Source organism: Amphibalanus amphitrite, unplaced genomic scaffold, assembly GCF_019059575.1.
Source record: "Amphibalanus amphitrite isolate SeventyFive unplaced genomic scaffold, NRLGWU_Aamphi_draft 000067F_arrow, whole genome shotgun sequence".
In the NCBI taxonomy this organism is placed as follows: domain Eukaryota; kingdom Metazoa; phylum Arthropoda; class Thecostraca; order Balanomorpha; family Balanidae; genus Amphibalanus; species Amphibalanus amphitrite.
This window is the reverse complement of record NW_024881563.1, coordinates 887,969-915,355: the sequence shown is the minus strand read 5'-3', so window position 1 is coordinate 915,355 and position 27,387 is coordinate 887,969. Positions and strand designations below refer to the sequence as shown.

Here is a 27,387-nt window from a genome sequence, read left to right as displayed (position 1 = left end):
GTTTTCACCGTCGTCCATATGCAGACACAATTAGTACAAAGTTACGCAAAATAATAGAAGAACCAAGGATTGACTTTTAATATCTTCTCTTCCCTAACGAAAGGATGTAAGATGATGACGTAATATTTAATTTATTTATATGCCCTTTGGCCTTTTGGGTGAATTATTGAAGGGAAATTAATTTTCTTGTCGTGAATTACACTCACAATGTTGATTTCATTAGAATTCAATATCGTGTTGGATCATTTACATCAATAAAATCATTCACGAGGCAGCATGTAACAATCCAAAACCCTTTTTGCAGCAACTTAATTAGCTGGTTTAAAGTCTCTGTTATGGCGCATCTGTTTCGAAATCCTTTATAAGCTGTATTTGGAGATGATGTGGAAGATTCCAGAAAGCGGACATGGGCGAATCTGTAGTTTTTATCAAGATTCTTATGTTTTTATGTTGTGGTCATCTAGATTTCAAACATTTGGTTGGTAGCTGCAATATTTAAGGAGAATGTGGAATAGTAGAACATCTGTGAAATGTAAATGTGCTCACTGCTAAGTGCTAGGTAAGTGCTAACTGTCCAGCCTTCAGAAACACATTTCAGTAATTCAAGTTCTTTTTGTCCTTGCATTTTTGATGACTGTATAATGATTTTTGTAGGCCCTTCTTTGATTACAGGTGATATTTTAACAGTAAGACTGGAATTGAGTTTCAAAATTGTGTGTACTTGTGGGGCCAACTGAGTCAAAATCAGCCTGCTTGTCGTTGTGGTTGGACAATGGGTGGCTGCTGCCTGCTGAGTGGGATGGCTACTGAAGTTGCCAAAATGTGGCATCTCTTGTAGCCTTTGGGGGAAATTTTGCAACTCTTTATCATTAACATCCCAATAAATTGTATTTTAACTAGGCAAAAATGGAATACTTTCTCTTTTTGAAAATGGTTTCACTGGCAGGGTGACCGAAAGTGTCCGATTTTTGGGGGGCCTGACCGACCGATTACCGAATCGGTCAGCATATCTTTTCGGTAACCGAAATTTTCGGTAACCGATTGACACCACTACTATAAATGCGAATATTCCGTGTTCAGGCAAGTTCCGGCAGCCAAACTAGGCGTTGTCTTGTGCAGGAGAAAGTGGCGAATTCGATAGGATATGTTTCGGAGTGGAAAAGTGTGGAAAACATTGTTGATTTCCTACATTTATCTAGAATACCATTCCTTCAATATGGTGTCTGTAAGGGTTTTTTTGTAAATGGCATTTTTGTGACCTTAGTAAGGTTGTGGCATACTTTCTGTTTGCCATTCCATTCCTAATATAGGTGCCTTTCAGAAGATATGCAACTTTAAGAACTCGCAAGAATAAAACCAACAGGACAGGACAATGAAATTGAGCCATACTTTCGGTCCTTACTGAGCCCATTGAGTAATCACGCATGAGTGTGAACTTTGGGCGCATTTTTCCTAGTCTTGCTGTGGACATACAGATAAAACAATGCCATATATGAAAAATTCAGACAATTCTTAGCCCCACTGACACATAAAATAAACAAAAACCCAAAAAAGATTTTTTGAATTAATAGGCGCTAGATCGGAAAAATCCCCACTGTGCACGGGACCGATGCTTGGTAGACCCTAACGGGGCGCGGGTTAAAGGGACCCTCCCACCTTAACATTAGTTTTGAGTTGAGATAGCCAAGTTTGCGGCCAGGCTCAGAAACCACCATTTATCCTGGTCGCAACCCCCGCAGCTTTATGGTGTTCAAGAAATTTCTTCCCTTTACTTGCAGGGTGGGACCAGCGTGGTCCCTATCTCTTAACCATTACGGGAATCTGATGACGTCATCAGGCTTTCGAACGTCCGTTAAATGTTTGACTAAAACGTTTTGTAGCACGCGGTGGTATATGCTGCTTTGCGCGCAACAAATGCCGCACTTTCAAATAAAGTCGCTAGGAACAGCGGAGATCCCAAAAAGTAAACAAAAGTATAAGTCTAATATCTTGAAAACCGGTGAATATTTTTCGATGAAATTTGGTAGATATGCGTTTTTGCTCTTTCTGAACCGAGCGACATCACTTTCATGCCAATTCATTAACTTTTTTGAAGGTGGGAGGGTCCCTTTAAATGACAGAACTGTTCCCAAGAAATAACATTACAGACCAGTCGTCTCCCGGCCTAGCTCAATGGTAAGCGGCTAAAACTTTGAACGACTACCTATGGATCGGCACGCTGCCGGCTCACTCCGCCCGCTGGCTACGGGTGGCCTTGACCGTTCAATGCCGATTGGCCAACGGCCGAGGCCGTGCGCTGGTCAGCACGCAGAGAGGACGGGACGCGGTACTGCACAGTGCACATTGTGAGTGACTCTGACCTTTCCCCGTCCCCTGACCGCTTGCCGTGTCGCCGGTCCAGACGATAGAAACCGGTTCTAGCCTCTACGCAGGCTGCCACTCTCCCTTCCCTCCCCACTTTAATACATATGTGCCGTAGTACGCACTCGCGAGTAACTGGGCGGAGCAAATGGTCACCGATACAGAAGCGGAACTGGTTGCCCTCCCGCTCGCCGAGCGACCTACCGCTAAAATCCGCGAGACCTGTACCTGCCTTCTGCTGGATAAGTATTTAATTGGTTGGACGAAATGGACAGGTAGCCTTATGATAATGTAATGTGAAATCTTATTTCTATAAAACTTTGAAAATGTTCTAATTATTCATATCTGCATACTTTTTTGATGACTAAGAAAGTTTTCCACAAGAGTAGATAATGTGAGAAAGTCTATAAAATGACACATTCTGAAGGCTCAATGCTGACTGAGTGCTGCCTCAAAGAATAACTGACTTGCCGGGTTACGAATATTTCTTTATTTTAATTTTTAAATGTAATGTACAATACATTGCAGTGAAATAACAAAATAGTGCAGTAAAATAGGAATGGCGACGATCAAACAACACGCGCGCCATTGATGTCTGCAAAAATTGCTACCAGATTGCTACCAAATCCGTGACGTAACCACGGCGCCTTTATTTCCCTAATGAACCAACCTGAGTAGTAAAGTAATCTTGATCGCATGCACCAGCAGGGCATCTCTGAAGTCTATCATTGCATCACAAGTCATCCAACCCAGGTCTCGTCGAGAGGCCGATATGTGATCATGGCGGCGTTTTCTCGTCACAATGCGGACAGCAAAGTTTATTATTTTGTCTATACGGTTGCGTTGTTGCTGGGTGGGTGGTGCCCAAGCTGGCAGGCAGTAATTAATGTGGGAAAAGACGAGGGATTGAATGAGATGGGCCAAGGTTTTCTGCGGGAGCGTATCTCTGAGTTTACTGATTGTGACGAGGCTGCTGTAACAACGCTGTGTCACCCTGCTGACTTGCTTCTGCATCCTTAGTTCCGGGTCAAGAGTCACACCCAGTACTTTGACGCTTCCGGCCGGTTTCAGCTCTACGCCATCAAAATTCACCGAAAAGCTAGAGGACTTTTTGAGCGCTGATACGGTTCCAAATAAAATCAGTTCTGTTTTGGTGGGGTTGACCCTTAATCCATTGGAGGTAAACCATGCAGAGAGCGTGGTCAGGTCGGCCTCTACGGCGAGACGCATCTCGGCCATGCCGGACGGAGTGGGTGGAGCACTGTGAATGATTTGTGAGTCGTCTGCGCATGAGACCATGTATGCGTGACGTGAAAGATGACATGGAATGTCATTGGTGAACAGATTGAACATGAGAGGCCCTAAAGTAATGCCCTGGTCCTGGACTACTCCAAAATCGACTGGGAGGGCGTTGCTAACCTCTACAGACTGGGTTCGGCTAGTAAAATAGTCAGAAAACCAGTTACCGGGGTTACATGAGCAAGTAAATGCGTATCAGGAACGGATTTTCCTATTCGCTCACCATTGTAGTCCGTTTGTAATGCGCATTAACTCTGCTCATGTAACCCCGAGCAGTGACACGAAATACCGTACCAACTTGGATAACTCCAGAAAGCTCAAAAGAAATTCAAAGCATTCTTTAGAAACCGTTGAATTGATCTGATTTTTAGCCAGCTGGCCCGCGTGGTGGCGCTAGCAGAGCCCGTGGTACATATAGCGCTCTACTAGCGCCATCATACGGCATCAGCTGGCAAATAACTGAGTCAATACCAATGCCCTTCTCCAAGGCCAATGATTCCGTGTTGATATGAAAATGGCGCATTTGAGCGTCATTATATGCTAAGCCTTACGCACGCTAATCTACTGCATAAAGGTTACAAATCACAATTTTGGAACACGCTCGGGAAGAGGACAAACTCTCCACTCTAGCACATACTTAACATCTAATGCCATCTGATACAAAGACCCCAAATACAGTAACGAGTAGATGTGCATCAGAAACGGATTTTCCTACTAGTTCAGCTTGAGATACGTTTGTAATATGCATTTACTCTGCTCATGGATCCCAGGACGTCAAAGACGCAAGACCAAAATCAGGTAGGTCTCAGAACCCTTGGTATGTATTCTATATCTAGGTACTAACAACAAAATGTAATTTGTTTTCTACGTTAATGAATTGGCACTTAAGTCATGATCGCAACCTTCCAGTACTTTAAAGCTTAATGCCGTTACCATTTTGCAGTACCCAACAAAATTTTGTAGTGGTTTAACGCCTGTTTTGTCCCTGCATTGCTATCGGTGTCGACATTTCTGGCGGACCTCACAATGTTTTGATGTTTCTATTTTGATTTGGAATATTTTCTGGTTTGGGACGTTGGATAGTTGATAATATTTGTCAGGACTAATGTATTCAATTCTAAAAACGAACATCTTTTACCAAGAATATTAGAAATGGTATGTATCAGTATGTTTATCTTGTTCCATGTTGATGTTAGGTTCTCACTCTGGTGAAGGCACCTGGCACTGCGCCATGGATCCCCAGTTCACATCATTTTTAGCAGCTATAGTAAAAGGGGCTTAGGTTAGCATGAAATTCATTGGTCTACTTACTTCTTATATTCTTAAATATGACCTGAATCTGGTTCCAAAATACAAATTGTGAAGCGAAGTGAAATGACCATGGCATGAGTTTTTTTTTTACTTTGCAACACAAGTGCCCAGTTGGAAAGAAAATATTTTCTTCTTGCTATACCTACAACTGTACACAATTTTGGGACCGTATTAGAGCCGGCGATAATCACGGAACATTAGTGTCGGGGCAGACTGCGGCGGGGCAGACTGCGGCGACCCCTAGGAAGAACAACTAGGGAGAACATTCGACAGATGGCAGCACTAGACGAGATAATCAGGCAATACTTTAATATTAATGGGAAAGGAAATAATGCCAATGTTAGCCCTCACCAAGCATGTTACCACGACAATGTAATTATTAGGTATAATCTAAATGTGAGTAGCAAAATCCAACAAGAAAACAAAATCCGTGAAAGAAAGGCAACGCTGGCAAACATCACCACAGTCTTCCTACGCCGACCGAGCTCAACGCCAACGTGCATCAGCGAGAGTAAAACTAGGATCCTAACAGATCCGCCCACCGCCCCACCGTCACCCCATTCCTTCCAAAGTCTCCTTCCCCTCCGCTCGGGGCGTCTTGCGTCTTTCAGCTACGCAAGAAGGAATCGGCAGACACAGACACCTGGGCGAGCGAGGAGGGGAAGTCGAGACCGTGTTTCCGCCAAAAGAGAAAACAACCAAGGTAGGTGGTAGGTAACTACACCTGCGCTATCTACATCAGCTGCCCCGCATAACACTAATCATAATGAATTTCGGGAACGGGTCCATCTGGTTCCAACGCTGACTTAGACCGGGTCTGACCGGTTCCGGGAATGTGCCAGTCAGACTGGGTCAGGGTCCGGGTCCCAAAATTTTCCAGTTTTGCCAACTCTAGTGAGGGCCCTCACAGCCACTGTTATGGGGCCCTCGGAGAAACTGATGTGAGGCCACCACAGGCGGGTGTGGGGTCCTTAGAGCCGCTGGCCCCTAATTGGCCGGCAAGGGTCCTCAAAGTCCGGTAAGGGCCCCTCAGAGGCCGGTAAGGGGCCCTCAGAGGCCGCCAAGGGACCCTCAGAAGTCGGCGTGGGACACCCATGGGTATTATCGTAGCAGGGGCTCTTGCGAGCCCTGTGGGGCCTTTCTGAGTTGAAATATGGCCAGCTTGGACCCTCAGCGGCCAATTGGCGTCGCAGGGCACCTCAGGCCCGGGGCCCCCTGAACTTGATGGAGGAACGTTCCCCCTGGTCCCCTGGCTACGCCACTGCCCGCTGTCACATGAAGGCGTCCTTCATTTGCACCCCGTTCTCTTATAGGCGATGGCGCCCCCTCAAAGGATGACACTCCCCTTGAAAGATGGCGCCCCTTTGAGGTTGCCCCAACATTCGTACCGAAGCTGGAAGGAGGAGAATGTGTTTTCGGGGAGTGAGGTTGCTGAACAGTGTGCAGGCTGTTCCCGGCGAGCCTGGGTTTCGCCGTACTGTCAGGCGGCTCGTGGGATCGGCTGACGCGCTGTGATCAGTTGGTGTATGTATGATGGGTTTGTGTGTTTAGTGTAAATGTGTCCTCATTGTGTCCGCATTGTAACTGACGTAGAAGAATGAAAAGCCATATTGTATGGATTTCTTTTGAATACATCTGTATCTGTATCTGTATCTGTTGTCAGACTCCGCACCATTTTTTTTTTCTAGCGTGGTTTCGCCCCATGGGCGTAGAGGGGAGGTCATTGGTAAACATCTGAAACAAGAGCGGGCCGAGCGAGGATCCCTGGAACACGCCAATAGGATTGGGTAGAGGATCGGAGAGGACTCAATTTCCTCGCCCGTCAGCTATGCAAACTGATTGCGTATGGCCACGGAGGTAAGAAGAAAACCAGGTCGGATCGATAGAACAGGTTTGAAGTTTGGACAGAAGCGTTGTGTGGTCGATCACGTCAAAGCATTTGGAGAGATCGAGGAGACAGAGGAGAGTGAGTTCCTGACGGTTCCTGTGGCAGAGAGGATGTGATCGGATACGGTGGCGAGCGCGGTTTCTGTGGAGAGATAAGAGCGGAAACCGTGCTGGGATGAGGAAAAAAGATGGTTGCCAGACATGTAGGCGTACAGCTGCTGCTGAGCAACTTTTTCTACAAGTTTGGCGAAGGCAGGAACAATGGAGATAGGTCGATAGTTGGATGGATCAGTAGGATTACTGGCTTTGTGGATGGGGTGGACGATGGAGTGCTTCCAGGACACGGGAAATTCACAAGTTGTGAGACAGGTGTTGACGAAGTAAAGGAGGATGTGACTGATGGAATCGAAACAAAGACGAAGGATCCGGATACTGACACCGTCGGAACCGGAGGAGGAGGAGTTTTTCATGGAGAAAAGGATGCATCGGAGGGACTGAAGGGAAATAGGTTTTAAGGAAAACGCACAGGCACTTACCCTAGGTAGCCTGCAGGGAAGGGAGATGGGCTCCCCCTGTCCCGGACATCAGCCGCGACCCGAGGGCCAGCCCCCACAAAGAAGCTGTTGAGTTCGTTGGGGTGGCCTCAGACACGGTACGCTGAGTGGACCTCTTGCCCTCGATCACCTGCCGAAGGTTGCGGAAGGTGGAGGCCGCACCCTGTCCCCTTACCCGGCTGGCAATGTCGTTTTTAACGTCACGACGTAACTATAGCGGCTTTTACTTGTTTGTCCAGGGTGAGGAAGGCGGGAGTCCGGCCCTCTCGGGTAAGAAGTCCACGGCGTCGTGCCATGAGTCGCAGGTTGGTGTCCGAGGCAGGGGGTGCCGAGGGGTTGCGGATTTTGAGACATCGTAAAGGAGCATGGAAGTCAAGGATAGGTAGGAGTAGCTCAGTAAAGGCGGACCACTGATCCGTCAATCCCACACGCGAGAAAACCGGGCTCCAGTCGGTGTGACAAAGCGAACGATGAAAATCAGCGACATCGATGCTATCAAGGCGTCTAGAACTCACAATGGTGGGTCGAGAATCGAGATCGATGCCTTGGTGTAGTAAGATGTGCATTGATAAAAGAAGGATCGCTAAATGGGCATGGTAATATATAATACTGAACCAGGCCGGTGTAAATAAAATTTCAAGACCGAGGTCCTTACTGAATTTTTGAACGAGGCCGAAGGCCGAGTTCAAAAATCAGTAAGGACTGTGGTCCTGAAACTTTATCACCGGCCGAGTTTTGTATGTATTTTACTGTATGCCAACGATAAATTTATGTTCTGATTTCTGAACCGAAGCTCTTAGCTGACTTAGGAACGAGACCATCCCAAAATGCTGGCATAAGTGCAAACTGGCAATGCATTTTTGACCCTGGTCAATTTGCTTACATCAGTTATTCCCATACGCCGAGATATCCCTTTAGCATTATCCTAGCCGTGCGGTAAACATTTGCACGTGATCTTTCCTGCACTGTTTTCCGGCACGGGTTGATGACCTACAGTTCTGTTGATTTTTTGATAAAAATCTTAAAAAAGGTGATTTCAATAATTAAATTGTGAGTTTCTGAATAGATATTAAACGACGCATGGGAAATATCTTACTGAACTATAGTTCGTTTTTCTTAAGTTTGCCCCTCACTGTAAACGTCTTTTTGAACACAGCACGAGAGTTGCTAGCTGAATTACTGAGAAAACTGGTTGGCGCACATTGATTTCACCAGATTTCACAGACGATCAATTTTATCAAATTTGTTTACTATTTCACAGACTCATAACTATTTACCCATACCTACAGCTCCACAGTGATAGACGACTTCTCAGGAATTATGTCTGAACTAATTAATAAATTGCACGGCGTTTTACATTAACGTTACATCGTCGGTGTTCAAAACTTATTTTGAAAATATTATTCATATCTCCAATACAATGTGCGTCAACCAGTTTTCTCAGTAATTCAGCTAGCAATTCTCGTGCTGTGTTTAAAAAGACGTTTACAGCGAGGGGCAAACTTAAGAAAAACGAACTATAGCTCTGGGAAGAAAAATGGAAACCTCGGTCTTCAAAAAATTTCCGGCACTCGGCTACGCCTCGTGCCTACAATTTTTTAAACACCTCGATTTCCATTTTTCTTTCCCGGAGCCCTTCAGTAATATATATTACCACACCCCTCTGGCTAATGTATTTGAATAGGCCAGGCATACAGTAAAACACAAACATCACGGACTAAACCTGCAGAGTCTGATATAAAGACGTCTAAAAGTGAACTGGTTCTAAAAGTTGACTGGCTCGGCCGACAAACTGGTGGAGACTAAAACAGTGCATGAAGTCTAAGAGTCTATCCCTACTACAGTTGTTTTTGAGTCTCACCTACTACTTCAGGTTTGAAAAACGGACTCGAAACAGCCCCACCCCCTTCTTTTCTTGATTATATAAGGTGTTCACTAAAAATTGACACAAACTTTGAATGACTGTACATGAAAAGTGAAGCAAGCTATTACGATGCAACTTAGCATACAGATAAAAGGGATGTTTTTATCATACCGAGCATAAACTTTCACGGATGTAATGAAAACACTCGCGTTGGAGGTCGTTTTAAATACGGACCACCAAAGGCCCATTGGCAGGCTTTCCCAAAATAATACGTCAATGGAAGAGTGTGGCACGTACAAATACCTAATAAAAACTTAAAATGTCGAAATTAGTTACAATACCGTATGGTGGGACGAAAGTTCTAGTGTGTGTGTGGGAGTCAGGAAAACTGAAGTGGTGTTAATGTGAAGATATTGAACTAAGGTCGGGGTCCCGAAAATGCACGTGGAGGGGCTTTTTGGCACCTCACGGCGCAATGCTGCTGATCAATAGGGCATTAACTGTGTCTAAGCGAAGAACACATATCACAGTTGAGGCTAGGCTGAGTTACCGGGTGGCCCAGAAAAAACGTTCCCAACTTTAAATCAATATGTCTCAGAAAGTGATAAAGATACAACATTGAAACTTCGAATAGTCAATGCGGCACACATTTTCAGTAAATGGTGTGATTTTTATGTTATTCGGTCAATTACTTTTTAAACGGTTCGTGTTTCTAGCATGCCATGTAAAAATCACTTTTTTGCTCTGATGTTTACCAAAAATGTGAGTGAACGGGCCACTTCCATCTCGGCACCACGGCCTACAGCCATGACTGCTACTGGCAACTAGTCTCATTGGTGGTTCAGGCCTCAGGGTGACACATTCCCTCTAGCTTTTTTCCTTATTCGGTCGATTTACTATTTGATCTTCTTGAAGGGAGGGCGATCAGCAGTAACCCATGCACCGTGCCACTCCTTCGCCTTGAAACAGAACTTGTGTTGAAACAAATGGCATCCATTAACACAACTTTGGCTTAGTATTTGAATATTTAGCACATAAGTGTGACAAAAAAAAAAATATGAAATAGCAACACACGTGCTGGTATCATTCAAGCCGTTCTATTTTTTGTATTTTTTCTAACATTGTACGTCTAAGCCAATCATTACTTCCGTTCAACAACGGCAAAAAAAGCAAAAACGTCTTACTTCATTCAACATAAGATTGCTGGCTTGAAAATGATGGTACAGTGTTATAATTTGGCATACCAATGCGCAAAGAAGTGACGCAAACTTGATGAAAATTTTGGCTCGTTATTTGCACTCGAATTTGAGATATAGGCCTCCAAAGTTCGGAACGTTTTTTTTGGGCCACCCGGTATATCCGGCGTAAATGATTTCTCGAAGCGACAGGGAACAATATAAGGCAAGAGAAGTAAATATGCAATGGTCAAGAAAGGGCCAAAAATTGCAGGCAAAGGTTGACTATTTAAAGAAGAAAAATCATGTTTTTACTTAAAGTGCGACAATTGACTAAACAATGGAGTGTTCTGTAGTGATGTTATCGATGATACAAGAGCTAACGTCCATTTAAGTGTCAGCACGCAAGCTAACGCTGGATGCCATGGTGTAGGTGCTATTTCAGAGCATATCATAAGTTCGACTTTATTCCTCCAGGCTGGTCCTTTATGTAATAACTTGGCTTTAAGCCAGTCGTGCATCTTTCCTAAACCATGGTTCCGGTTCGACTGACATATATTTGGTGCGAAAGGTCGTTGCCATAGTAACGGCTCGCGGATAGACTCTGCCAGGTCTTCCAGTTCTAGGTCACCATCAGTGGCATTGGATACATGTACAACACTCCTTCCCCTCAGTCCTTAAGCCGCAATGACAATGAATCAGTTAACAGGTCCGCCAGACGTCAAAGTAACGACGCGCATCACGGCACACAATATACTCGTACAACAATTTAACTGCACCACCTACCTCATACTACAAATCTAAGGATTCGTACACTTTCTACATGTGAAATGATCCGTGCGATCCCCGCGGTGCGTTCAGCCCGGCTTCGGACGTGGCCTCAGATTGTAGCCATGAGTTGTGAGCGTCCCCGGTGGCTTTCCCGCACTCTGCTTAGATGGTTCCGCTGAGAGAGGTGTCTCAGCGGGGAGCTCCGCTCCTACCGACGGTCTCAACGTCGCCGGGCGCGCTGCCTTCGGCGTGACCGCGGCTGGTCCGGTGGTCAGCGGCGCAAACGCCATGGTACCACTGAGCGGGGATGGCGCCTCTGGCGGGCCCTTCCGAGCACACTCTACCTCTGGGCTCTCCCGAGCACACTCCACCTCGCGCCGCCGCACATGGTCCAAATGCCGACAGATCACTCGGCCGTCAGCCAATCGTACCGTCACTTTCACGCTGACCACGTCCATCACTACCCCGGGTAGCCACCGCTTCCCAGAAGAGCCGCTTAAACTGTCCACCGCCGTCACCCACACGGTATCACCCACAGACACACTCCTTGGCTGCGACCTCCGATTCGCATACTGCTGCTGTGCCCGCTGTCTTTGCTGTACGCCCTGGGCCAGGTCCGGCCTCAGCAGGTCCAGGTGGTTTCGCAGCGGTCGCCCGAGGAACAGCTCAGCAGGTGTTCGCTTCGTGGTCGTGTGAGGAGTGTTCCGGTATTGGAACAGGAACTGGGCCACTTTAGTAATCACCGTCCCCTGAGAGCAGCGATACTGGTGCTTAAACGTTTGCACATAGCGTTCTGCAAGCCCATTGCTTTTCGGAGACAACGGCGGTGACGGCACATGCTCGATTCCATGATCTGTACAGAACTGCTCAAACATCGGACTAGTGAAACAAGCGGCGTTGTCAGTACACAGAACCCTTGGCAGTCCCCAGGTGGCAAAGGCTGTTCTGAGTCTATCCAGGGTGACAGCTGTTGTGGACGCTGTAGTTGGGTACACGTCGACCCAGTTCGAGTAAGCGTCTACCAGAATCAGAAACATGTGGCCATCCATAGGACCACAATAGCCTAAGTGAATTCTCTCGAACTGCCCCGTTGGCCACTCCCATGGATGCACTGAGACAGGTGGGGCCTGATTCTGCGCCTCATTGCATCTCTGGCACTGACGGACTACGCGAGAGATGTCCTCATCTAGACCAGGCCACCACACGTACGCTCTAGCAAACGCTTTGGTCCGCGATTCTCCCTGGTGGCCCGCGTGCAGCAGACTGAGCACTTTGGTTCGCCCCTGAGGTGGAACCACGACCCTGCCTCCCCACAAGAGGCAGCCCTGCTGGCAGCTTAACCCGCCGACTCGCTGCTGGTACGGGCGGAACTCCGTCGGCAGCTTGCCGCCCCCCGGAGGCCATCCGGTCTGGGTGTACCGCAGCACCGCTGACAATACCGGGTCGCGCGCCGACCACTGCCGCACCTGAGCCGCCGTTACCGGCGAGGAGTCCAAAAACTGCAGCAATGGACGAGCTCGGCCGGCAAGGGCGGATCTGGCACCGACCTTGGAAGCGGCAACCGACTCAGTCCGTCGCAGTGACCCTGCTGACTACCCGGTACGTACGTCAGCTGGTAGTCATAAGCACTGAGAAGCAGTGCCCATCTCACCATCCTGGGAGACGCCATAACGGGCAATGGCTTGCGCTCCCCAATCAAACCCAGCAGTGGCTTATGGTCTGTCCGAATAGAAAATCGCCTCCCTGCCAGATAGTAGTTGAATTTCTTTACTCCGCTGATGACAGCCAGCGCGTCCCGGTCCGTCTGACTATAGCGCTGCTCAGTCTGATTGAGCGACCGGGAGTAAAACGCTACGGGGCGCTCTCCCTGCTTAGTGAGCTGACTTAGCACCACGCCGAGCCCCGTGGGACTGGCATCGCACGCCAGTACCACTGGGCAACTGGCATCAAAGTGTGCCAAGACCGGAGGGTTTAAAAGTAGAGCTTTTGCCTGACCGAAAGCCTCTCTCTCAGCCTTTTCCCACTTCCACGGCGCACCCTTCCGGAGGAGTCTGTAGGGCGGGCAGAGCACAGTTGACAGGTTGCGAAGGAACTTACTGTAATAGTTGATGAGGCCCAGCCAGGCCTGCAACTCTGACACGTTTCGTGGCTCCGGCGCGCTCCGAATCGCCTCCACCTTGTCATTTGTTGTGTGAACGCCGGCCCCGCTCACTGTGTACCCTAAGTAGGTTACCGAGCTCACTCCAAAACTGCATTTTGCCCGGTTGACCCGAAGGCCCGATTCCGACAGCCGTTTCAGCACCTCTCGCATTCTTTCGTGATGTATCTCGCTCGACGGCGCCGCGATGATGACGTCATCAAGAAAAACAGCCACGCCTGGCAAACCACACAACAGGTTGTCCAGCGTTCGCTGAAATAGCGATGGCGCGCTGGCGTAACCGAAACTTAACCGAGTCGGCCTTACCAGTCCGCGTGGCGTGTTTAACGTTAGGTACTCCCTGGCTTTGTCATCGAGCTCCAACTGGTTGTAAGCGCTTTTCAAATCTACTTTTGAAAATATTGAGCACCCAGAGAGTTTTGCTAGCAGTTCCTCTACTCGAGGAAGCGGATACTGGTGCTCTCGAGCCACTTTGTTTACTGTCAGACGGTAATCACCGCAGAGCCGCAGTGACCCGTCCGCCTTTGGCACGACCACCATGGTTGCGGCCCACCTACTGCTCTTGACCGTCTCCCACAATCCTAGCTCTAACTGCCGGTCAAGTTCCGCATCTACTCGTGCACGATACGCGAGGGGCACGGGGCGAGCCTTAAAAAACCGGGGGACTGCCTCGGGATCTACGTCAATGCTGACCTTCTCCCCCTTGAAACGGCCTAACTCGTCACGAAACACATCGGGAAATTCGGCCAGTACTGGGTCCAGACTTTGGTTACCCGTTACGGGAGGCATGTGAGCCTCAGACACCCGGCACAGCGCCGCCCAGTCCAGTCGGAAGTGGGACAGCCAGTCTCGCCCAAACAGCAGCGGCCCCTCTCCCTCCACGATGATCAGCGGCAGATTCACCGCTGTTGAGCGGTACTGCACGCACACAATTGTCTCTCCTCGAAGATTCAATCGATCACCCCCGTACGTGCATAGTTGCCGAGCACAGCGTCTTATCACAGGGCCGCCGTCAGGGAAAAGTTTGAGAACTGTTCCATTGAACACACGGACACGGCTGCCCCCGTGTCCACTTCTGCGCGTGCCTCTCGACCATTCAAATTAATTGTCACGTACAGGGGAGGGTGAGACTTACGAGGAGCCGTCCTCTGGTAGTTGAGTTGGTACACCTCAACGCTGTCGTCACCGGGAGACTCTTGATTCATGAGAAGCATCTGGTCGCTCTCCTCCAACTGACCGACTTGGCCAGTCCGGTCCGGACCGTTCAGATTGCAGGCTTCCCGCACATGGCCCATCTCACCGCACTGGAAACAGCGGCGAGATCGAGCCCAGCACCGACTCGGTGAGTGGCGTCGACTCCTACAGCGGCGGCATGGCGGTAGCGGTGGTCGATCGTGCCGTCTTGGTTGCGGCTGGCGTCGCGCCCCACCTGACCCGGGGCCTCTGACGTCTGCCGCCACCGCTGTCGTCGCCCTCGGCGTGCCGTGCTGCGCCAGCCGGCCGATCAGGTGCTCAGCCGCCGGAGAACCTGTGGCAGCCGGCGTTCCTCTTCCAATTTCCTGTGCTTGAGCTACGGCGGCCTCACTTGCACAGGCCAGGCTCAGAGCTGACTCCAGCGTCAACTGCGGCTGACTGAGAAGTCGGGTTTGCAGGTTGGCGTCTCGAATGCCGCACACAAGCCGGTCCCGGAGCATCTCCCCCAGAACTCCATCAGCATACTGACACGTTTTGGCCAGCTTCCTTAATCTTGCCACAAAAGCACTCACCGATTCATTTTCTTCCCGGTAACATGAGTTGAACCGAAACCGGGAGACGATTACGGACGCCTCGGGCTCATAATGATTCCTAAACACTTAAATAAGACGTGCATATGACAAGTCAGTAACCGGTTCGGGTGCAACTAAATCCTCGATCAGTGCAAATGTCTTGGAACCGATAACACTCAAAAAGATTGCACGGCGTCTCACTCCATCATCTTCCGGCACTCCATTTGCGAGCAGGAACTGTTCGAACCACCTGGCGTAGGCTCCGAAACTTTCTTCCCCCGGGGCGAATGCCCGTGCCGGGCCGCCTAGTCCCGCCATCAGTCTAAATGTTCGATCCTTGTCGCCACTGTAATAACTTGGCTTTAAGCCAGCCGTGCATCTTTCCTAAACCATGGTTCCGGTTCGACTGACATATATTTGGTGCGAAGCACAAACAAGGTCGTTGCCATAGTAACGGCTCGCGGATAGACTCTGCCAGGTCTTCCAGTTCTAGGTCACCATCAGTGGCATTGGATACATGTACAACACTTTATAATATGATACTTCCTGAGCCAAGTGCATAATTTAGCACTAGAGGCTCATGCAAAACAACTTTTGTAACCAGAAGGTGATCTTCTGGTCCGACCTCGGGCCAGCACACTAACCAGGGGGCGCCTTGATGGCTCCGGCCAAGGTAAAAATAACAATTGGAACTAGGCCTGATAAGCCATTTGCCACGCCTGAAATTTAACAAATGATTATCTAATTTGCTTGATTAAATGATTTTATGATGATTATGTGATTTGCCGAAGGCTTTTAAGGGAAACTATCACCTTTTTCATTTTTATAAGATTGCACAATTCGAATTTTAGAAGTCGTTCTGTGCAGGTTTCAGACTTACCGGATTCTTGAAACACGATCTTTCGATAAATGATTCCAGAGTCGATTGCGAGTCTAAAATAGTACGTGCGAAAAGCCTTTATCACTATTTTCATGATGGCCGACGGCAAAATTGTCACCTTGAATGGCGCACTTCATACATCTATCACGCAATTTCCGAAGGCAAGCTACAATGTTATTTTTTCAATATAAGCCTCACGCCCGTTCCACATTTAAAGAAAAAGGCAAAAAATGATGCCAACACACAACCAAATACCCTCGTACCACCATACCCGAACATTAAATCTCGTCAAACCGGCTTTGTTTACTTTTGCGGCGTATCGATTCGCCGGGTCCAAAGCCGGGAATTCCAGCGCCAACGTTGAGTGAATGGTACTAATGTTTACTTATCTCCAAAGCTTGTCCAAAGCCACAGCATCGGCAAATCGATTTCTGCTTTCTTTTTGCAAAATAAAAAATGCGAAACGCCAATGTTTTTTGAAAATAATTTAACTGGTAATACATTAAAAATTTTCATAAATTTTCATTTCATATTTTCATATTATTATGTTGACATTCGGCAAAATCGTAAATTAACTTTTGATTTGAGGTTTCGTAGAGAAGCTCCGATTCCACGCGATTCAAATAAAGTGATAGTTGAGGAATCTGGTGGGTTTTAATGTAAAAATAGTACAAAAAGTAGGTGAAATCCCAATATCAACATTAAATTGCTCGTGGCTCAGACCGAATTTCGAAAATCTGACTTCAGTTTCGTAAAGTGGAGTGCCGATTCTACAAAATATCAAATTTTGTATTTTAGCTGACAATTTACCTTAAACGTATGTTTTTTTTTTTAAATTGATACAAAATATCAACTGGTTGCTCATTACCGCCATGAATTGGCCAAAGTCACGGTCCACTGGTGCCAGAGCTTGTGAAAACACTTCCAAGCAAATGTCCAAAAAATGACCTTTAGGGATCAAGCAAATTTGTTGACGCTCTACAGCTTGCACTAGATGCAGTGCGCTTTACAACAATGCCTCGTTTGTTTAAATCGGTACATTTTTACCGAAAATACAGCATTCTAGACTTTGTCTAAATTTTTAGTGAACATATTATCTTTGCTATATCTTGATTATACAAAGCCTCACCCCCCCCCCCATTCACTTAACGTGTTGTAGCAATTGCGAGTCTATGTAGGCGGCTGCCCCAACATGGCCGCCCGACTTACATATTCACTAGTATGGGGAGCCAATGGGCGTGTCCTATCTAGTCTGTATATCTATGCTTAGAAGCCAAACCTAGGGTACCCCAAATCCAGTTTTCTCATCGGATTTAGGCCACCTATTTTTCGTCCCTGATGCATGGTTTTTATTTTATTTTGAAAAATAAAGAAATGGTAGGCCACCTGACCTGTAATGTGTGTGTCTCGTTCATTGCTTCTCGTTAATTGCTTATTATTGTTTGTCTCCGCCGTCGCTTCTATTTCAGTGGGTTTAAGCTTAATTAGTTTGTAGTTTGATTTTACCTGCGTGGTGGCCCTATTTCAATTAGGCAGTTTCAACGTTCATTACTTCACTGTATCTCTGCGGTGCGGGACCGACTTTGCAGACTTCGCCGAGCTCCGGCCGAGACCCCACGCGCCGCTGCGCTGCCGTGCCGCCGCGCCGCCGCCCAAAGCCGGTTCGTCACGGTGCCACGCATGTCCATCTTCGGAGGATTTAGCGACGCGCGCTATTCAACTATCTCGACTCTGCCCTGTACTCAACAAAGCTTTAGATCTGTCGTTCACATGCCTGCCCAGTGCCCATCATAGTTAAGTTACACTTAGTCAGTACCGGGTGAGCCTCGGGCAGTGCATCTCACTCCTCCGACGTGGTAGGGAACAATCGCAACTGTGTAACCATATATGAAATGCTCTCCGGGCCAATAGTAAGCTGCCATGTAGGTTAGAGGGCTACGCCCTAAGAGAAGGATAGCTCTGCTGAAGTCACCCGATCGGGGGGACTGGTAGAAAACCCCCGGCAGCCACTGAGGCCGGACGTGTGCCTGCACCGGTCTCGACCGACACTGTAGCTGACCACCTCGCTCTGTGTTGTGCTCGTGAACAACACAACTGGACCGGCAGATCATCTCTTCTGGCAAGGGCTGACAGCAACACGACGCGCCCCGCCCTGGGCACGAGAAACCGTCGTGTTACAAACCCTATACTGGTGGATCCAGACAGGCACGGGCAGGGCGACATTTGAGGTAAATATCCCCCGCAGCGTCCGAAATCGACGAAAATTTCCGGCTTTTCGAAAATGAAACAAACTGCCTTTATTAAAAAAAAAAATGTATTCAACGGCACAGCAGTGCGTAAGGAATCTAACCGAACCCAGAAAGTGTGAGGATTTAGGTATCGATTTCCCAAACACTGGAAACCAACAGACAAGAAGCAGGCTACAGGTCAATGGGAATGAGGGTCAGGGAACAGAGTAACTAAATTTTCAGGAAAGTGTAGAATTGAAGTAATCACGAGAATACTAAAAGGTTTGACGCGCTGGGCCACTTTTTACGCGAGTTATTCGCGAAAAACCTAGGGGGGGGGGTCTATCTGACCCCTAAATAAGTGAGAGAGCTTATCGCTGCTAGTCCGAAACACTGAAAAAGAAATGTTCATATTACAGGCAATGTTATAGTGAAAGAAATACGAAAATCAGCCGGTAACCTTTTGAGTTGCGTGTGTGCAAACACAAAACTGTGACTGGAACGCTTCCCGCGTCGGCTGTTCCTCCTCAACCCGAATACATATTTTACCCTTAGAAGAGTTCTAACATCTAAGCACTAACGGATCCAGGGGAGCATTTAGTGCCATGGACCCACCTTCCCTCCAAGACCTGACTTTTAACCCGGCGGCCGCTGGGCCTCCGCGCCACCCGCCGGCCGCTGGGGGGGGCATATAGTTGCCCCCCCTTTACTTCTGCGACGATATCGTCGCAACGCGAAGAGATAGAGAAGCGAAACTTTGCACACATCTTCCTGAATACCTAGCCGAGGTTGTGTCCAAATTTGGTGTCGATCCCATTTGAAGTGACGTCACAGTGACGTCATAAGTGAAATTATAGATTTGCGTCTCTCATATTCCTTACGATACATCAGATATATGGGACCGAATATAAAGGGTCAATTATTGGTCAGACACTAGATGGAAGTGTACTTAGATGTTTTAGGATGACAGCAGGTTTTGTCTAGTTCATTTACAGTTGAGTTTCATGCTCAGCGTCATCAGAAACGGTCCATATCGGAAAACGGCAAAACTTTATGACGTCACTGTGACGTCATCTTAGGTGCTACAACCACCAAACTTTCCTCAAACATTGCCTAGGTATTCATTTGAAGCTATGCCAAGTTTCACGTTCGTAACTCATCAGGTTTCGGAGATATTGCACAAAACGTAAAGGGGGGGCAACTTTATGCCCCCCCCCCCAGCGGCTCGTGGGTTAACCCGCGCCCTGATGGGGTCTGCCGAGCAACGCGGTCTGATGGGGGAGGGCATTTTGCCCGCTAAGATCTCGAGAACCACGCAACATAGCGACAAGCGGCAAACGGCGTTGGATAGCCCCAACAAGGAACTACCTTGTGACCCAATTTCATTGATCTCAGTCTAACCGATGACGTCACAGGTCAGGTTAAAGGTCGAATTTTCACCGTTTACAGGCATTCCAAGAAATGCGTTGTAAAATCGAGTAAAATGCATTTCATTGAAAATAATCGATGGGGAAATGTTCGTCAAACACATATTTTGCTATTTGAGGTCACTGATACCAGGTCAGGTCACAGAGGTCAGGCCACTGAGGGTCACAATATAAAAATATCATGTGATACATGTTTTATGGTCCATTTTATATGCCAAATGCGATTATGGTGGGACAGGCAGCCCTTGGGGTGAGTTGAGATTATGTTTTGGTGAAGGTCAGGTCAAGCTCAGGTCAAGGTCAGGTCAAATTAGGTTAAATTTCAAAGGTGATATTTTGCATAAGATGAGTATCACTTCGATGCACCTCTTTGTTTTGCGCTACGTGGTCTAGAATTGTTAAAAATTGAGTTCAACAAATTTGACGTCATCAATTTTGGACAGTTTTTTCGCTATAACTTGGCCAAAGAAGGAGGTATCGATCTAAAATTTGGTATGTATATCGAAGAGCGCAGGAACTATCACGTATATTCCGGTTTTTCGAAATTCGAAATATATTTGGAAATTTTTTTGAGTTTTTTCTTAAAAAATCAATTGTTTTAATTTTTGGGGATGAAAATCCCAAAATTTGGAAAATCCGAGCTAGCAGTTTTGTAGCGCCGTCTTTTCTCTACACAGCCACATAAAGAACTTTAAAATTGCTTGTTAACCCGCGCCGGGCCGGTGCTCTGAGATTCCGCGCCAGGCCGGGGGTGTCTGAACACTCCCTTCTAACTCGGCTCCAGGGCCACGTAGCGACACGCGGTAAGCGGCAATCGAAAGAACGTCCAAAATAAGGACGAAAACACTTCGGTCATTTTTTGGGTCAGGTCAAAGGTCAGGTCACCAAAGGTCACCAAAGTTAAAATGTTGACTATTTCAACATTTTGGAAGTTCTGCCAACGGCTATCTAGGGAACCAATAGAGCTACAGCACCGCGGAAAAGCGCATTCGATAGCCCTTTTACAGATCTTTATGGCCAATGCTCTCAGATTTGACCTCAGGTCAACGGTTTAGCCTCCAGAGGGCAAAAACTCCAAAAATAGCCGTGTTTATGAAAAACGTTTTTTTTTTTTCGGCAATAACTTTTGACTCAAAAGAGCCATGACATTACTTTTGCCAGCATCGTGTTCCTCTCGTCGAGACGTGTCGAATGAACTATAACTTGACCTTGAAAGGTCAACTTGAAAATTTGACCTCAGGTCAAGGTCATGACCTGACCGGAAAAGATCATGTTGCATATCAGTCGATCTGCAACGTCGAGCCGAACACATCTAAGGCGTTTTCAGCGCTCTAGCACGCCTCTATCAGAAGTTATTAGCGAAAAACTGTTAGATTCTGTTCGTGACCTGAGATGACCTCGTGGACATAACGAGGGGTCACAGTTGCCATTTTCCGGTTCAGTGTGTCAATTTTTTCTACATCTCGATGTTTGAGAGTGTCTAGAATAGCGTTCGTGCAAAAGAGACGCTTTTCAATTTTCTTCCATTGATTTATAATGGAGAGGCCGCAAAATTGACCTGACCTTAGGTCACCGATATCAAAATTCCGATACATACATTTTATAGATAATGTTGCTCTAATCAATCGCTGAAAGTTTAAAGGCAATCGATCAATCGGTGTAGCTATGACGAGCATTCTTATTTTTTCTGAGGTGAGGTCACTTGGCGTGACCTGGTGACCTGGGTCTGCAATTTTCACAACATGTGCGGAAAAGATGCACAAACAGGTGTGCCAAAAACGGCGGCGTTTGAGATATCTGCGAAAAACGGCAGGGGCGGGGGTGCCCGGCGCGGGTTAACTGTAACTTTGGTGAGCGTTTCAAGATGTCATGTTTTTGCTCATTTTTACTCGAACATGACCTCATTTTGACAGTTTGACTCCTGACCCAAAATGACCTGTAACTTGAAATTTTGTGTGAAGGTGTCAAATTGATGCCCGGGAAGGTACCCAAAATTTGGCGGCGGTTTTCTCGCTATTTAAGAAAAACCACGGGGGGGGGCAAAATGCCCCCCATCAGGGAAGGGTTAACATTACACGTATGGCAGAGCATGAGAGAAAAGGGGCTGTTTCGGCCCTTTGCCCCCCTCCCCCAAAAAACGTCCCGCTGAATGCACCAAAGCTTTTAAGCATGGGTGGAGAATGTTTGAAAAAGTTACTCCGGTTGGCGGCCGATGGTCATGGGAAAGACAACATGCTTAAATACTATTTGTAAACGGTTATCAACAAAACCCTTTTCTGTTGAATGGATGTTGTGTTTGCTCAAGGATGAACATTTTATCCTGACTCAGCTCATTCGAGGTCAGGCCAACACGTCACATCAAGTTACCTCGTCTCAAGCTTCACAATGGGGTTGGGGGCCGGGGGCGTTTCTAACCTTAGCCCCCAGTTACTTTTACGTGTGTAGGTGTAACCGCGGCAAGCATTTGTGTGAAATTCAGTTAAGGTTAGGTATAATAAATCAGTTTCGCAACGTGGTTCTGAATTTCGCCCCCAGGTCACCTAGGGTCAGGCCATCAGGTCGACTTTGCTAGATAACCATGCTTCAAAAGTTTGCGTTCATGTCATTTGCAGAGCTTGGGCATTTCCTAAGAAGACGCAACATTCCTTTTACCGCAAAAACATGTTAAATTTGACCGTTGTGGCCCTCTTGAAGCCAAGCGATTGGTTTTCACTTGCACCTGAAATGTTACTTTCGAGCGAGTCTTAACACGCGCACTGCAGGGGGGGGGGTTGTTTTCAACCCCCCCTGTGGTTTTTCGCAAATTGCGAGAAAACGGCGGCGCGTAGCGCCGCCAAATTTTGCATACCTGTTCTCACAACTTTTGCACACCTTGAGTAAAAATTTTGACCCCAGGTGACCTATGGTCAGGTCACCAGGTCAGGTCAAGTGACCCTACCTCGAAACGTAAATTTCGAAGTTTGCAATCCCACCAAGCCCACAGTTGTCGAGATATGATCTTGAAACCCACAGGAAATAGTAAAGTCATCACGAGCTACAACTTGTATATCTCGGAATTTTTATATCGATGACCTAAGGTCAGGTCATTTTTGCGACCGGCCCATTATAAGTCAATGGGAGAAATTTCAACTTACTCTGAATGCCATCCTATGACTTCAATACGCTCAGGATCATAGTATTACAGGTCCCTGTTGGTGATTTCACCGAAACATATCACTTATGACCTTTGGAAGGTGATCTCCAGGTCATCTTAGGTCACCTGAGGTCACCAGCGGTTTTTCTTCAATAACTTGAGATTGAGTAGAGATAGAGACTCCGTTCGACGTTTATCGTGTTTTTCTCGTCAATGCGGATCGAATGATATGCAACATGACCTATTTCGGTCAGGTCATGACCTTGACCTGAGGTCAAATTTTCAACTTGACCTTTCGAGGTCATATTATATATCATTCGATGCTCCTTGACGAGCTAAGAACGATGGCGTTCGAATCGATCCTCTGTCTTGTGTGCAAGACAAGTTATTCAAGAAAAACTACCGCGAAATTCCTGTTGTGAAAATCGTAACATTTTGTCTTCGGTGACCTCTGGTGACCTCGTTTTTGACCTGACCCAAAAATGATCTTAGTATTTCTTGTCGATCTCATCTTAACCTATCCAACGCCGTTCACCGCTTGTCGCTACGTTGCGCCGTTTTCGAGATCTCAGGGGGGGTTGTTTTCAACCCCCCCCCCCCTGCAGTTCGTGTTCGGCTCAGACCCGCTGCAGTGCGCGTGTTAAAATACCCATCAAATATTTTGTTTGCAGTGTTCTGAAAGGTGCCTAATTACGACCCTAATTCCTCTTTGCGACCTACCTCCCTACAAAAAAACAGGCAAGAGAAATCGGGGTAAAAATAATGTCAAAAGGCGAGCCATACTTTGGTTATCAAACTAAATTATTTTTCGGTTGTCCGTGTTTCTGGTGGGACGTTTCAGGTGAGTTTAAATAAAAATGGGGAGTTCCTTATTCAAAACGTGTGTATTTAGGCCCTCTCTGATGAAGAGCAATGCACATTAAGATGATGCACCTTTTTTATTCTGAATCGCCAATCCTTTTTCGATTGATTGTCATTTTCCCATAGTGAATCGTTTATCTGTGCACTGCATGGTGGTAAAAAATGTTTCGCAACTCTGAACTCATATTTCCTATTTGCGCCCGACATGGTCGCAAATAGCTCAAAAAGGAAAAGAAAGAGAGAAATGGAAATGAGGTGTTGCTGAGGCATGCAATGTATGGCGGGGGATGCCAAATGTCGTCACCGACTACGGGGTGCCGAATCCAGCGCGGGCCTCGAATATCATACGAGATAGCCCACAAAATTTAGGTTTTCGCCTTTTTTCACCTTTGGTGCATCACGTGATCAGTTTTACTTGCATAAACGTGTTGGATAAACGTTCCTGTTCCACTGATTGAGCGCTTTGCGCATAGGTTACCTTTTTGGGATCATATATCATCTTTTCAGGCGTCGCAATTTTTGGGCATTTTTATTATGGGAAAGCCCATTGACTTATTAGCGACCCTTCCCTGTCGCTAATCGGGACGAGTTCCCTATAAGCGTTTTTTTTTTTGCAATGGTTTGCCAACATGCTCACTACAAATAAACTAGTGGATATTGGGGCAGAAAATGAATAGATTTTAATAGAAAAATGAACGATCTCTCCGAAAATCAAGCCAGTAATACATTGGCACCCATAAAGCGTGAGCAATGACGGTGCAAATTAAGGGGGTCGCTCATTAGGCACCTTACCCTACGAGGTTGGAGAAAAGTTGTCAAAGCGCGCTATAAACGGCGAAAATTTGACTTTTAATTGTCCTGTGATTTTATTTTTGTGCTAGCCTAAAATCCGACGAATTTTCTCTTATTATGTTTAGCGCTCTTTCAAACGGCGTTGCCACTCCTCGCCACGCAGCTCAGCAGCCGAGCTTGAAAGGGCGTATAACGCCTACTCTACCTCTCGCGTCAATGTTTTCGATAGCGCCACCATCCTGGCGCGGGTTAAGTTGGGGGAGCCTTAAACCGCGCCCCGTTGAGGTCTGGCAGGTACCACGTCCTGTTGGGGGGGCCTTTGGGCCCCCCGTCGTATCTTCGGAACCAATAGCCGGATCGGAAAAATTCAAACGGCAATCGAAAGAGCTCATCGAGATGCACAAGACAGGATATCGATGACCTTGATATTTGACCTGTGACGTCACAGGGAGGTCAAACAAGGTCAAATCAGTCCAATTTGCAGTGGCGAGAAGTCGGTCATAAAAATGAAAGCTAAGTTTTCAAAATGAGTCTGGATATGATGTATATGATAGATCTGCCATGTAGATAGTCACCTGAGTGGATGATGACCTGTGACGTCACAACAGGGGTCAGCCTCGACCAATCAGAAAACACTTTGGTGAATCGTAAGGAAAGGCATGTTAAATTGTGAAAATTCGAGTCATTATGAAGACATGTCATATATATGCATCCACATAAACCTCCTTGACCATTTTTCTTGGACCTATGACGTCAGAGGAAGGTCAAATAAGGTCAAATTGTACCGGTTTACGACGAAAAATATTTTTTTTTACATAAAAGTGACTTTAGTCACGTAAAGGATCATATTCAGTTAGCAAGAGGTTAACAAAAATCATAGATATTACTCCTGACTGATTTAAAGCACAAATACCGAAAATATTATGACGTCATCGCTAATTTTTCAGTCCTTCAAATGGCAATATCTCAGGCAGTTTTAGAGATATTTTGTTAATTTTTGGCATGTATGAGGCCAGTAAGGGGTTCTCTAACACGTATTCCGTTTTTTTTTTAACTTTCCCAAATTACAAAAATATCTCAAGAAAGCTAAATTTTGAGTTAGAAAATCCCTAAATCTAGAGATTTTAATATTTTGGAAATTTCGAGATAGCCATTTTGTTTGCCATACTTTTTTATACCTCCGGTTAAATTTTTGAGTCGCTAAGTTGAAACCCTGACTTTCTGCGATTTTTCTCCGTGAACAACTTTTTCGACGAAAAATCGCCGAACATGACCTCAGTTCGACCTCTATAGCTCGTGACCTGAGATGACCTGGGACCTATTTTTTTTTTTAGGGGTTGTGTAAAATTGATGTCCGGAGAGGTACTGAAAGTTTCAAGTCGAAATTCGCAGTCGGGGGCCCTTTGCCCCCCCCCCCCCCAACGGGTCGCGGGTTAACTAGATATTCTCAATAAAAATGCTGACTCAAAAATGTATGTGCAATCTTGTGAGAGAAAAATGAAAATCGGCTGATAACTTTTTGAGGTATGGGCATGTTAACCCGCGCCCCACTGGGGTCTGCGTATAACACGCCCTACTGGGGGGGGGGGGGGCTATTCATAGCCCCCCTCCTAACTCCGAAACTACTGGGCCGATCGTCAAAATTCCAACGGCGTCTGATAGCCCCGGAAAAACTGTCAAGCGAAACCTAATTTCATTGACCTCGAGGTCACCGATGACGTCACAGGTCAGGTCAAAGTAAAAATTATTAGCATTTTGGCTTGTTCACGTTTTGGGCTGTGGCCGCCGTCTTACAAGTCAGATCAGGCTCATTTTTGGTTCACACACTCGTGAACAGATGCTCTAGATACCCTGAGGGTACCAAACTTTTACTTTGATTTTCGGGTCAAGGTCATGTCATCACAGGTCACGAAAATATTATATCATGCGTCGGTCACGTGACACATGTTTTATGGTCCATTTAGGCCAAAGATTTCAAATTTGATGTCTTCTGTGTCATTCGAGGTCATTTTGAGTCGAATTTAGCTTAGGTCAGGTCACTTTCAGGTCACAAAAGGTCAAATTTTGAAGTTATAATGTTTCAACAGAAAAGGTGTCTATTGGATGCAGTTTGAGCTCAGGAACACGATGGTGCTATTTATATTGGCGTACGATGTCAAATACGTGGTGAAAATTGATTTGAAAAATTAATAATTGTGAATTTTTTGCATTAATGCGTATAACTTGGCCATTTTTGGATATTTAGCTTAAACTTGCTAGAGTTAGTCATAATAACGCGTTCTATCACATATATTCCGGTTTTTCGAAAAGTCAAAAGCTTTTTGAAAAAAAATGTAAAAATGTAAATTTTGAATTTTATTATATTTTTTTTTCTCGAAATTTTCAAAATTTCGAAAATCCAAGATAGCAGTTTGATTGCGCAGTCTATTCTGAGTCCTCTCATGCAAAGTAATTGGATCTAGCTTAAAAACTGAGCCCTTGGGAGCGATTGCCGTGGTTCAATGTTTTGCGTCGAAATCGGCCGAACATGACGTCACTCTGACATCATTTCCGGCCGACCTATGGTAGCTACGAAGTTCAAATTTTGACACAAGGTGTCAAATTGATGTAGCCGAAGGTACTGAAAGTTTGGCGTCGATACGTCAAGCGGTTTGGAAGTTATTGCAGAAAACGGGAGGGGGGGGGCTATAAATAGCCCCCCAAGTGGGGCGCGGGTTAACACAAAGTAAACCCTTATCTGGCAAATCTAACAACGGTTGACCTCATTTGACTCAAGGATTAGTTCGCTTTCCTGAAATCAGTTTTTCTTGCGATGGTTTTATTATTTTTTATGCTCAAAATGATCATAAAATAAAATCAACCTTTTTAAAAAGGATTATTCTCTATATTTTAATGTAGGAATAACTACATTCTATATAAA

General features: G+C 46.4%; 1 protein-coding gene across 2 annotated transcripts in view; it reads right to left on the bottom strand.

Annotated features, from left to right (window-relative positions):
* Window positions 1-27,387, bottom strand: part of LOC122378894 (protein strawberry notch homolog 1-like) — a 550,127-nt gene that overhangs the window by 97,351 nt on the left and 425,389 nt on the right. The window lies entirely within an intron of this gene.